At 36.9% G+C, this 14,697-nt stretch overlaps 1 pseudogene; it reads right to left on the bottom strand.

The window, feature by feature from the left end:
* LOC101973829 (protein DEK-like) overlaps window positions 1–14,697 on the bottom strand; it is an 83,419-nt pseudogene that overhangs the window by 54,054 nt on the left and 14,668 nt on the right.

Here is a 14,697-nt window from a genome sequence, read left to right as displayed (position 1 = left end):
TTCTTCATTTTCCTAAATTTCTAGCTGATGTCAGCTTTTAGGTTAAAGACTTCAACCTTAACTCACTGTTCTAGCTCTAGCTCAGTTCTCTCGCATCCTTATTCAGTGTTCTTCCTTTCCACCATCCTCTCCCTCCCAGGGAAGCTGTTATTATTCAAATTAATCTGTACCAACCTACCTTTACACTTCTCAGAATTATACAGCCCCAGTTTTGGACTGGATTGGAGCTCACCAAGCCCATCGATTCATATATCGAAGGTCTGTTCCTGAAGAGCCTACACTTAGTGCTCTCACCACCACCTCTAACTGGTCCTTGTTTTTGATCCCCCAGTGAAAAGAAACAGATTCCTGTTGACCAGGCTTTGCCAATGCATTTTCCTTTTCCTCTCCATCTTGTTCTTTTTTTTTTGCAGTGGATTGGGTTTTGTCATTTGCTGGAAAATACCATTCTGTTGTTTTGTATTTGATGGCTTTATCCATAAGAGAGAAAATGGCCTCAATTATTTGGGTCTCAAACTTAGTAATCTCGGAGGATAAGATTTTTGTTTGCACGTCTTGGTCAGGTAAGAACCCGACAACTCTTACAATGGCCATGTAAACAGAGATGGCAGTTGCCCAGAGAAAGGGAGCAAAGTGATGGAGGCCAAGATAGCAGACTTCCCTACCTTCACTGTATAGGAGAAGGGACAGAAAGATATAAAAATCTGTCAGGTCTGTGATTTCTCAATCCCTAAAATGGTGACTGGATTGAGGCAGAAAGAAGGGTGGAAGATGATAGGGAACAGAGATACAGTGATTGATAGGGTAAAGATCTATTTGGATACAGTGGAGAAACAATTGCAGCTCTCTTTTCCCCTTGGCAGTTCATGTCCTGACATGTCAAGGCCCCTTCAGTTTCTAATCATTCCATGTCAAAACTCTCAGGGATGAATAACCTTGGCCATAGCTGCCTCATTTTGATCAGAAAGTGTATTTCACTGGGAGATTGTCACACAAAGAGCTGTTGAGAAAAGAAAATCTAATAGGTCAGAACTTGAACTTGATGGATTCCTCCTGACCCTACCCTTTTTGGTTGTAGATCAAAGGGCTTGCTTAGATTAAGAGATTACCTTCAGAAAAAGAGATTAAGAGATTACCTTCAGAAAAAGAAAGAAAAATAGATAATGTTAATTAATTTTTATTTGAGGCCTCTATCCTTTTTCCTGCTTTCTATTCTTCTTTTGTCTAGTCTTAAGGAAAACCAGAGGGAGAGGCTGGCCTGTCAGCAGAGTTGGCTCGTCTGCAGCCAAGGACTGACTGTGGCCACTGTGAGCCACCCTGCCCTGGCCACTCCTCTTCCTCTGAAGCTCTTACACAACAGCCAAGCAGGCAGATCAAGAGTCCAACCTGTGCTTTTCTTTCTGGGCTCCTGAGCTTTTCAAAGGATCCTTTTGTTAGTTAATATCAAGCTTTCCCCAAAGGCCTGTAGTGGGAGCCAAGGAGGCTGAGCCCAGAAAGAGTGGTGGCTTCTGTGAAGGGCGCTGTATAGGTGGGGATAGGCTAGTGGCCTCTGGCATAACCTTGGAATCTTTGTTTATAGGAGGAAAGTGAGCTAACACTCTCAATCCTTTATACGACTCAGCTCCTAAAGGAAGCCTTCCTGATCATTCCCACTCCTGCTCTGATTGTTCTTCATTAGTCATCCTCTCAGACTGGCACAAATGGAATGCCTCCCTTCCTCCGGCATTTCATAGACCCTTGAATTTTCCAAAAAAGGGGGAGGGGTGTTGCTGGGGTGTGGCTCAGTAGTAAAGCCCTGACCCAGCATGTGTGAAGCACTGGGTTCAATTCTCAGCACTGCATATGAATAAATGAATAAAAGTCAGGTCCACCCTCCTTCCATAGGCCACAGCATTCCAGTTTTCCAAGAAGGCACTGTCAAAGACTTTCAGGCTAGGGTACAAAACAGTGAGCCCCAAGAAAGGAACTAGGACAGACTTGTACTGTGTTCTTCATCACGTGGGTGTAAAAGAAAGAGGCAGCTGTGTAGGAGAGGAAGCACTGAGGAGCATGTTCAAAATAACTCGAGTCTAGTTTTTTGTACCTTAGACCGAATGTCACCACGTTCTTTATAGTACCTGCTTGGAAAAATGGCATGCTGTGGGGCCTGGGAAATGAGAATTCCTTTGAATGCTCCTAAAATACCCCTAGGTTTCCAGAAAAACAGAATCTACCATGTTTTAGCACAGGCACTCAGGCTGTGAGTGAGCACTGAACATTCCAGGTGAGCTGGACCAACGTTTATTTGTCACAGCCATGGAGGCTGGAGAGTCGGAGATCAAGGTGTCAGCATACTTGGCATCTGATGAGGGACCACTTCCTGGTTCATAGATGGAAAATTCTTGCCATTTCCTCCCTGGAGATAGAAGGCGTGAAGAGCACTCTTGGGTCTCTTTTATGAAGGCAGATTTTTTTGTCAGCCGCCTACTACCTCAAACTGAGATAGGTAGTCTTAGAAAAGTTTATTTGCCTCTCTCTAAACTCTAAATGGAATTCATAATAGCTACCTAAGGGAGTTTTCATTGATGACTAAATGAAGTAATATACAGTTGCCACTCAACATCCATGGATTACTTATTCATAGATTCAACCAACTATAGATTTAAAATATTCAGATAAGAACAACTATAGCTATGCTGATCATGTACAGAGTGTTTCCTGGCCAATTATTTTCTAAATAATGCAGCATAACAATTATTTACATACATTTACATTGTATTAGGTATAAGAAATCTAGAGATGATGTATATGGGAGGATGTGTGTAGGTTACTTACAAATACTGTACCATTTTATATAGGGGACATGAGAATCTTGGATTTTGGTATCTGTGGTCTTGGTGTTGGGGTTCTGGAACAAATACTCCACAGATATTGAGGGGCAAGTGTACTTATAAATTAATTAGAAATTCAAGATGGCAGATTAGAGGAAGTTTACAGTTATTCTGTGGCTCAAGATTTAAGCAGCAGAAATACTGCTTCTTAGCAAGGTGAGTGAAATTCAATAAAATTCAACAGTCAGAACGTCTTAGAGACTCAGAAATCCGAGTGCATTCAACAAAGACTAAGAAAGGGTATATTGGAGTCCAACTAGTTATAGCAGTTGCGCTGATTCGCCATAGACGAGAGAGATCACAGAGAGAAATACAACAGAGAGATTTGGTATGGAAAAAAACTGTGAACCAGAAAAGCAACCTAAGCTTAATGGATCCAAAGGCTTAGGTTGGCAGAAAACTGGTGTTTGAAAAGGGCTCTGTATTTCTCAACTGGCAAATGGAGAACTGAAGTGGGAGCTATCTTGAGTTGGCCACCCATAGCTTACTTCTATGGGAGCCCAGAAGACCACACAAAACATTGCCATACTGTCATGGCAAGTGCCTAGTGTGTGGCCTAGGGTGTGCCTAGCATAACATGAGTGAAACAAGCACAAAGAGAATTGTACCCAGGGGAATCCAAGTCAGAAAAATAAAGCAGTAACCAATTGGCTTTCCCTTTGAGTCTGGAAGCTCATGTGACTAGATAAAAAACACCAGGAAACTGAACAGGCAATGATGAATGCTTCAGAGAATAAGCCTGGGAAGGCTGTGTTCATGGGCAGCAGAGTGTGTGGAGGATTAGTTCTTCTTAGTGAGTAGAATTCTTGGGAGGCTCCTGAGATCCAGACTCCCAGCAGAGATCTGCATCTGCTTGGCCCTAGTGGTGTGTGGACCTAATCTCTCCAGAGCAGATACCACCATCAAAGCCTGTAAGGCCTGATTAGACCTAACTAAGCCCCAGTCACAGGAACTCCCCTCACGGAAACCTGCAACAGTCAAACCCTGGGAATGAATCTGGTTTGTGCAGACAGAACTCCAATCCACAGTATTTCCATTTCCACCCTATCTTACACTGGTGAAAAGGGAAGGTGAGAGCTATGTCCCCCAGCTTCAGTTTTAGCCCACCCACTCCAATTTCAGCTCAGTGACCAAGGCAAAAAGAGGAAGGTGTTAACAACACCCATCCCTCGCATGCGCATTCTCTCTCTCCCTCTCCCCCACCCCTCAATACACAGCTCGAGACAAAACAGAAAGGACAGCTGGGCATAGGTGGTGACCATCATTCTGATCAACTCTCTTGACCACCTCAGTAGACGATTCTTTCATTTTTCATTAAGAACCTCTTTTTATTAGTTTTCTTTTTTGGTGTTCTTACTGTGCTGATCGGTTGGTGGACATATGTACATATTTGGTTTTTGTTCTTCATTTTTAGTGTTATTTTGGGAGAGTTATTTTTCCTTTGCTTGTCTTTCAAGAGTTAGAGTTTGGGGTTTGTTTATTTTTGTTTTGTTTTATTTTTGTTTCTCTTTCTCTCCATTCTTCTCCAACCAACATTTAAATTCTCTTGTTCTTACTTTCTCTCTTTACTTTGCTTTTTCTATTTTTTTTCTTTTTTTTTATAGCCACCACTTGCTACATTTCTTCTGCATTCTCTCTGTTAACATTTTGAACATTTAAACTGTTTTCTACCTTCCTGTCAAATTTTCTCTTCTATTAATGAATTGTGTTTTTACCACTCCTGATCCCCATTCATGTTGTTGCAATTGTTAGTGCTGTGGGTGACATAGTGCTGTGGATGACATAGTTGAAACCTGCTCTTTTCTTTAATGCCAGATCTAGTTCACAGTTATTCTTTTTCCTGTTGGCAGTTTATAACCCCCATCATTCCTGTTTTTGTGGTAATTAGTGTTATTGATGTCATAGTAGGTACTTTATTTTAATGCTATATATTGTTTGCATCAGTTGCTGCTAATGCTTCACCCTTTTATGTGAGGTGTGGGAATATACAGGTACACTAAAAGTTTACAGGGTAAAATCTACTGATGAACTAAACTCAGCCAAAGTATCATACACTTTGCTCCACGCACAAATTAACAACACTTAAACTTTACTAATACAAATAATAGTAGAGATAAAGACAAACTAATAGGCCCCAAGTAGGAATGGCTAGGGAGAGTCCTCAGGTCCCACTCATGAACATTCACTACTGTGACGAAAACAGAGAGAGGTGTGGATACCCCACTTATGAGGGGGTGTTAATCTAGATCACTCTAGGACATTTTGGCAAGAGAAATCCATAGAAACAGATGCATAAAATTCAACATAGAAATACACACACACACACACACACACACACACACACACGGTAATAAAATGCCTCCTAAAGTTCATAATTCACTAGCAACTGACTCATAAGATATTGAAGTGTATGAAATATCAGATAAAGAATTTTTTTAAAGTTATAAAAATAATAAATTCAAAGAGAACACAGAAAACAACTGAATGTATTAAGGAAGTCAGTACAGGATATAGTAAGGAGATAGAGATATTTAAAAATAACTAAATAAAAATCTTGGAAATCAAAGGCACAATAAATCAAATGAAATGTTGATTTGGAAGTCACTCTATATAGTAGACCATGTTGAAGACAGAATCTCAATGCTGGAAGACAAAGTGGCCAGTCTTGAACATTCAGACAGTATTAAAGAAACGAAAATAAGTAGCCATGATCATAATATACAAGAGCTCTGGGACAACATTAAGAGATCAAATTGAAGAATCACTGGAACTAAAGAGGGTTGTGAGATGCAGGTTAGTAGAAAAGATAATTTCTCCAGGGAAATAATAACAGAAAAATTTCCAAACCTTGAAAATGAGATGGAGATCCAGATAAAAGGGTAATTCATAAATAGATAAATTTAAAAAGAACTTCTCCATGACACATTATAATTAAAATGCATAACATATAGCACAAGAATAAATTTTTAAAGCCTCAAGAGAAAAATGTCATGACCAGTTAGAGTCAAGCCAATTAGAATTACATCTGATTTCTCAGAACAAACCCTTAAAGCCAGGAGGGCTTGGAATGATATGTTCCAAGTCCCGAAAGAAAATAACTTTCAACCAAGATTTACTATATCCAGCAAAGCTATCCTTTAATAATCAAAGAAGAAATAAACACTTTCCAAGATAAGCAGAAACTAAAAGAATTCGTGACTATTAACCAAGCACTACAGAACTTACTTTAAAAAATAGCTAAACAAATGAGAAATGTGATCAAATTGAACATTAGAAACAAATCAAAATGCAGGATTACTAAATATCTCTCTATAATAATATTGAATGTAAATGGTCTTAACTCTCCAGTTAAAATACATGGTCTGGTAGAATGGATCAGAAAACAACATCCAACTATGTGTTATTTGCAAGAGACTTACCTTACAGGCAAAGAGAGTGATAGGCTGAAAAAAAAGGATGGAAATTAATATACCATGCAAATAGAGCCCAAACACAAGCAGTAGTAACTATTCTCAAAGCAGAAATCAAGCCAAAAATTAAAGACAAATTCTCTCTATACTGGTAAAGGGAAAAATCAAAAAAGAAGAGAAAACAATAATAAATACTTATGACCCAAATGTTGGTGCACCTAATTACATAAAAGAGACACTACTCAATTTAAAGGCTCAGATAGACTCCAGTACCATAAAACAGGGTGATTTCAACACACCTCTCACTGATAGGTCATCCAAATATAAACTCAATAAAAACTCTTTGGACCTGGAAAATATTATAGAACAAATACACTTAACAGACATTGATAGAATATTTCATCCAACAGCCAAATATACTTTTCTCTCACAATCCATGGAAACTTCTCCAAAATAAATTATATTTTAGGATACAAAGCAACTCTTAGCAAATACAAAAAGAAATTATATTTCTTGCATCTTACTATATCATAGTGCAATGAATTAGAAATCAGCATTAAAAACAAACAAATCCACAGAAAATATGGAAACATATGGAGATTAAATAATAACTTTTGAATGATGAATGGGTAATAGAAGAAATAAGGGGAGATTTTAAAAATTCTTAGAATCAAATAAGAATAGGGATACAACATGCCAGAACCTCTGGAACACTATGAAGGTAGTTAGTTATAAAATGAAGTGTCAGAATTAAAAATAAAATCAGAAAGATCCAGATAAACTACCTAATGATGCATCTCAAGATGCATCTTGAAAAAGGACAAACCAATTCCAAAATCAGTAAAAAGAAATAATAAGATTAGAGCTGCAATTAATGAAATTGAGAATGAAAAAAGATATAAAGGATCAATGAAATGAAGAGTTGGCTCATTGAAAAGATATGATTGATAATCCCTTAGCCAAACTAATCCAAATTAATAAAATTATAGATGAAAAACAATAAATCACCACAGACGTCAAAGCAATCCAGAGAATCATTAGGGACTATTTTGAAAACTTATACTCCAACAAATTGGAAAATCTAAAAGAAATGGATACATTCCTAGATACATACAACTTGACAAAATTGAATCAGTAAGATATAAAAAACCTAAACAGCACCCGCGGGTGCCACCTCACCTGGAGCCTGGACTGGAACCCCTAAGCCCATGTAGAGCCAGGAACCCTGCACCCTCACAGAGAGTTCCCTACATACCAATGTGTGGCTGCACCCAAACCCCCTCCATATTGGGACACTGCAGCCTCTGCCATAGACCTTCTGACATGGTAATCTCCACTGTGGGACAATGGACAGGGCCAGGAGGCAGCTGCCTGTTGCAGCACTGCATGCCATAGTGTGCCATCACCAAATAGGCTGCCCAATGCCATCACACAGCCCATTCTTCCAGCCCCATCTCTGAAAGCGGTTGCCTCCATCTGGGGATACCTCCCCCACTATCTTGGGTTACCTCCGCTGCCACCTCCAGCACATTTAATTGGGGCAGATTCCATCTTGGGACACTGACTAAGGCCTGGAAGCCCAACAGCAAGGTACCTACAGGCTTGACGCTACTGCCACCACCAACTTGGAATGTGGCCGCTTCCATCTAGAGACAACAATCAGGACCTGGAAGACCATCATCAATGCCTCTGTGGACCCTGTTGCATCAAAGGTATCTGTACTAGGTGTGCTAACAGTCACCATCCTGTTTCAGAGGCATCAAGGAGCCTTGCATGGGATTGTCTCTCCTTTTTTTCCTCCTGATGACAGTCAACTTGTTTTGATTCCCGTTTCACTCATCCTATAATCTAATACCTCTATATTCTTACATCGTACCTCATAAACATCACATCTTACCCCTGCCTTCTCTCTCTGTCCGCCATGAGAAACTGTAAACCCTTATGCAAACCTACTCACTATATGGTAGAAGATAACCATACTTGTCATTTCTGTGTATAGTGGCAAAACTGTAAGTGTCTAAATAGAGGCTAATTGATTTATGGCTGATATTTGTTGCATTGGGTGCTATAAAAATTGATCTCCCCCTCTTAAAGGTGAGGTATTTATAACCTGCAGGAACACTACAAGATTATAAGTAGAAACTGCAGTACTTCAGATCTGCACTGTAAGAGAGGAAGACACATTGACAACATGAAAAAACAAGGAAGGAAAATTGCCCAAACAAACCAAGATCCTAAAATAAAATACTATCCATTGACAGCGCAATAAATGAAATGCCAGAGAAGGAGTTCATAATGTACATAATTAAAGAGAGCAAATACAGGTAGCAAAAGATTACTTCAAGAAAGAGATAGAGATTTTGAAAAATAAACAAACAGAAATCCTTGAAATGAAGGAAACAATAAACAAACAAAAATTAAACAGAAAGCATCACCAACAGACTAGATCACTTGGAAGACAGAACCTCAGACAACAAAGAAAAAATATACAATCTTGAAAATAAAGTTGACCACACAGTGAAGATAATAAGAAACCATGAACAGAACATCCAAAAATTATGGGATAACATCAAAAGACCAAATCTAATATTTATCGGTATAGAGAAAGCAAAGGAATGCACAATCTCTTCAATGAAATAATATCATAAAATTTCCCAAACATGAAGAATGAATTGGAAAAACAAATACAAGAGGCTTACAGGACAACAAATGTACAAAATTATAACAGATTTACACCAAGGCACAAATTAATGAAATATAGGGGGAAACCAATTCAGATCTCAGCAGATTTTTTAACCCAGACCCTCAAGGCCAGGAGATCCTGGAAGAACATATACTAAGCTCTGAAAGAAAATGGATGCCAACCAAGAATCTTATATCCAGCAAAATTAAGCTTCAGAGTTGATGACAAAATAAAAAACTTCCATGATAAGCAAAAGTTAAAAAGAGTTTACAGTGAGAAAGCCTGCACTACAGAACATTCTTGGCAAAATGCTCCATGAGGAGGAAATAAAAAACAACAATGAAAATCTGCAAAGGGAGGAACTACAATAAAGAAAAGCCCAATCAAAGGAGAAACCAAGTCAAGTTAAAAACCAAAAACAAACCAAAATTACTGGGAATACAAAACATATTTCAATAATAACCCTGAGTGTGAATGGCCTAAACTCATCAATTAAAAGACATAGACTGGCAGATTGGATTTTTTTTAAAAAAGATCCAACAATATGCTGCCTTCAAGAGACTCATCTCACAGGAAAAGACATCCACAGACTGAAGGTGAAAGTATGTTAAAAAACATATCACTTACATGGACCATGTAAACAAGCAGGTGTTACCATCATATCAGTTAAAGTGGACTTCAAACCAAAGTTAGTGAAAAGGGATAAAGAAGAACATTTCATACTACTCAAAGGAATCATACATTACCAAGACCTAATAATCATAAATATCATCATCTAATAATCATAAAAATCATATATCTATGCCCCAAACAATGAGGCATCTATATATACCAAACAAACCCTCTCAACTTCAAGAATCAAACAGAGCACAATACAATAATACTAGGTGACTGCAACACACCTCTCTCACCCTGGATAGATCTTTCAAACAAAAACCAAACAAAGAAACTATAGAACTCAATAAAACAATCACTAATTTAGACTAACAGACATATATAGAATATTCCATGCATCAATGAGCGAATACACTTTCTTCTTAGCAGCACATGGATCCTTCTCCAAAATAGACCATATGTTGTGCCACAAAGCAAGTCTTAGCAAATTATAAAAAAAAAAAATGGAGATACAACCCTGCATTCTATCTGACTATGATGGAATGAAATTAGATATCAATGATAAAATAAAAAATAGAAGCTACTCCAACACCTGGAGACTAAATAATATGCTATTGAGTGACATATGGATAATAGAAGACATGAGGGAAGAGATAAAAAATTCTTAGAGGTAAATGAGAACTCTGATACAACATATCAAAATCTCTGGGATACTGTGAAGGCAGTGCTAAGAGGAGAGTTCATTGCATTAAGCTCATTCATTAAAAGAAGAAATAGTCAACAAATAAATGACCTGACATTACATCTCAAAAGCCCTAGAAAAAGAAAAACAAAACAACACCAAAAGTAGTAGAAGACAGGAAATAATTAAAATCAGGGATGAAATCATTGAAATTGAATTTTAAAAATTCAAAAAATTGAAAAAATAAAAAAGCTGTTCTTTGAAAAAATAAATAAAATTAACAAACCTTTAGCCACCTTAATGAAAAGAGAGAAAACTCAAATTACTAAAATTTGCAATGAAAAAGGAAATATCATGACAGACACTATTGACATACAGAAGACAATTAGAAACTATTTTGAAAATATATACTCTAGTAAAATAGAAAAACTTGAAGACACTGAAAAATTTCTAGAGGCATATAATCAACCCAAACTGAACCAGGAGGACAAACACAATTTAAACAGACCAATTTCAAGCAAGGAAGTAGAAGATGCTATCAAAGACCTACCAACCAAGAAAAGCCTGGGACCAGACAGATTCTCATCAGGGTTCTATAAGACCTACAAAGAAGAATTAATACCAATGCTACTCAAATTGTTTCATAAAATAGAAAAGGAGGAAACCCTTCCAAACTCATTTTACAAGGCTAGTATTACCTGGATACCAAAACCAGACAGAGAAACATCAAGAAAAGAAAAATTTAGACTAATATCCCTGATGAACATAGATGAAAAAATTCTCATTAAAATTCTGGAAAAATCGCATACCAAAATATATTTTAAAAATAGCTCACTGTAATCAAGTGGGTTTCATCCCAGGGATGCAAAGTTGGTTCAACATATGGAAATCAATAAACGTAATTCATCATATCAATAGACAGAAAGATAAGAATCATATGATTATATCAAATGATGCAGAGAAAGCATTTAACAAAATATAGCACCCTTTCACCACTTCTATTCAACATAGTTCTTATAACTCTAGCCAGAGCAATTTGATAGATGAAAGAAATTAAAGGGATATTAATAGAAAAAGAACTCAAACTATCATTATTTAGTTAGTTTTATTGATTATATTTTTAAATACATGACAGCAGAATGCATTACAATTCTTATTACACATATACAGTACAATTTTTCATATCACACCAATTCGTGCCTTTATATAAGTACTTTGGTTTTTTTGCATTACAATTCCTTTTTTATTTAATTGACTTTATTTTTTTAAATACAAGACAGTGGAATGCATTACAATCTTATTACATATATAGAGCACAATTTTTCATACCTTTGTATATAAAGTATGTTCAGATCAATTCATGTCTTTATACATGTACTTTGTTTTTTTGCATTATAATTCTTATTACACATATATACCATAATTTTTCATATCTCTGTTTGTATTTAAAGTAGGTTAACACCCAATTTGTGTCTTCAAACATGTATGTAGGATAATGAAGTCCATCACATTCCACCATCCTTGCTAATCCCCTGCCTCCTCCCTTTCCCTACCCCCGATCTTCCCTATCTAGAATTCATCTATTCCTCCCATACTCCCCCTCCCTGCTCCACTATGAGTCAGCCTCCTTATATCACAGAAAACATTTGGCACTTGGTTATTTGGGATTGGCTAACTTCACTTAGCATTATCTTCTCCAACTCCATCCATTTACCTGCAAATGCCATGATTTTAATCTCTTTTATTGCTGAGTAAAATTCCATTGTGTATATATGCCACATTTTTTTATCCATTCATCCCCTGAAGGGCATCTAGGTTGGCTCCACAGTTTAGCTATTGTGAATTGTGCTGCTATAAATATCGATGTGGCTGTGTCCCTGTAGTATGCTGTTTTCAAGTCCTTTGGGTATAGTCTGAGGATAGGGATAGCTGGGTCAAATGGTGGTTCCATTCCCAGATTTCCAAGGAATCTTCATATTGCTTTCCATATTGGGTACAACAATTTGTAGTCTCACCAGCAATGTATGAGTGTACCTTTTTCCCCATATCCTCGCCAACACTTATTGTTGTTTGTCTTCATAATAGCTGCCATTCTGACTGGAGTGAGATGATATCTTAGAGTAGTTTTGATTTTCTTTTCTCTGACTGCTAAAGATGATGAGCATTTTTTCATATATTTGTTGATTGATTGTATATCCTCTTCTGAGAAATGTCTGTTCAGGTCCTTGGCCTATTCGTTGATTTGGTTATTTGTTTTTTCGGTGCTTAGCTTTTTGAGTTCTTTATATACCCTAGAGATTAGTGCTCCATCTGATGTGTGAGGGGTAAAAATTTGCTCCCAGGATGTAGTCTCTCTATTCACCTCACAGATTGTCTCTTTTGCTGAGAAGAAACTTTTTAGTTTGATTCCATCCCATTTATTGATTCTTGGTTTTAATTCTTGTACTAATTGGTATATCAAATATCTGATTTTATCATAGGCAGCATGTTTTATTTTAAATTGATTAAAACAGTCAATTTAAAAGTCAAAATTTAGTTTTATAATTCAGGAGTGGACCAGGTACAAGGATGCCCACCTGTAATCCCAGCTACTCAGGAGGCTGAGGCAGGAGGATTGCAAGTTTGAGGTCAGCTTGAGCAACTTAAGATAATCTTGTCTCAAAATAAAAAAGGCTGGGAATGCAGCTCAGTGGTAGAGCACCCCTAGGTTCCATCCTTAGTACCATAGGGGCAGGGTGGGAAAGCCTATGGATCTTGATTGACCAAAATTTATAATCCAAGAGCCCTGATTTTTAAATTTCTTTAAAGTTAAAAATATTATTTTTGAAAAATTCTTTGTTAGAGACATCTGGTATTACCTATATATACATTACCTTCTAGCATTATATCTAGTAGTTTTATCATCATTATGAAAGTGGCTTGGCTTCCTGAAATATCAGCATTTTATATGGTCAAAAGGAGTTAATAAAAATCAGTTCACTTAGTCAAATCAAATGTGCTTATACTGAATCCCATCTCTTCCCCCCAATTTTTTGATGCTTTGACATGTTGATTTTGATCTGTCCTTAATATAAAATATATCTACAGACACTTTTGTAGAGTTAACAAACTACAAATGGATGATGCTTTCCAGGCAAAGCAGAACTAAACAGTTCCTTCATTGTTCCTATCACTGAATTCTGACTTTCACTGCTCTGTCATACCATCTGGCTGAGCACTAGCATTTCATAGTTATAAGTGTAAAGATACCTACCCACATTGAGTTTGGAAACTGATCAAAACTGAACAAAAGAAAAAATTTAAAAATCTTTATATACAGTAAAAAGGTTTTTAAAAATACAAAAATAACATCTGTCATTTCTGTCATGCTGACAATTTGACATATATACACATGCAGGAGAAAAGTGCCAATTCAGTTACCTGTCCGGCTGTAGCTTGTTAACATGATGAGCACACTGCCACGGAGTTTACATGCTGACAGAAGAGATGTGTATTCAAAACATCTCGGGTAGTAAATACTGCAAGTCTCTGCAGGTATAAAGCTGGCTATAATAATTTTGTTCTACTTGATTAAAAGTATGTCCCAAGCAAGCTAATATTAAGTGCACTAAAACCCATGACAGTTCAGGGACCTTAAATAATTAAATCCTAAATGTACAAAATACAGTTGTAAAAGCAAGGAATAATTATTGCCATGCAAGAGTTTAAACTAAAAACCACATAGAAATGCAATTTAAATTGGCAAACTCAAATTTATGTAACACTCGAGATAAAAATGTCAGAAGTAAGGCCTACCAACCCAATGCTTAATGAGGATTTAGAAAAGGAAATACATTCCCTTTACTAGTATAAATCAGATCTTGAAATCTATGGAAACAAGTTATCTGTCTCTGTCCTGTATCAAGAAATTAGCTATTTTACAATTGTTTTTGTATGAAGTCTCTCAGTTAAATCAGAAGCAGGATAATTTTTATATGCCTATTTGAAAATGCACTTCATTGCGAGTTCCTCCAGGTTAGTATTGACCAATAATTTCTTTGCTGTTTCTTTTAACTCTTCATCCGAGGTGGTTTCTTCTTTTTTTATATATATATTAAAGTCTCATGATCTGAACTATGCTCAGATTCACTTTCTTTTCTGGAGCTCTTTGGATTCTTCTTAGTAGTGCTATTATCTGCCTTCTTAACATTCGTGCTTTTTACATACTTTTTACTTTTAGAAGTAGCTTTCTGTTTAGTTTTTCTTTCTGTTTTAGACATCTTTTGGGGGCCTCCTCTTCACTTTCTTTATCTTCATTACCCGAGGATTCCTCCTCGTTTTTCTTTATGTCTTCATCTCTACTAGATCCATCTGACAGAATGTCAAGGCATTTGGTTTGCTTCACCTTCCTTGCCATTCCAGAACTGTTAACTGTCCCATTCCTTTTTACTGCCTTTG

Source organism: Ictidomys tridecemlineatus, chromosome 4 (genome assembly GCF_052094955.1).
Source record: "Ictidomys tridecemlineatus isolate mIctTri1 chromosome 4, mIctTri1.hap1, whole genome shotgun sequence".
Taxonomy (NCBI): Eukaryota; Metazoa; Chordata; class Mammalia; order Rodentia; family Sciuridae; genus Ictidomys; species Ictidomys tridecemlineatus.
Note: the sequence above shows the minus strand (reverse complement) of the source record. Positions and strands in the feature narration are given on the sequence as shown.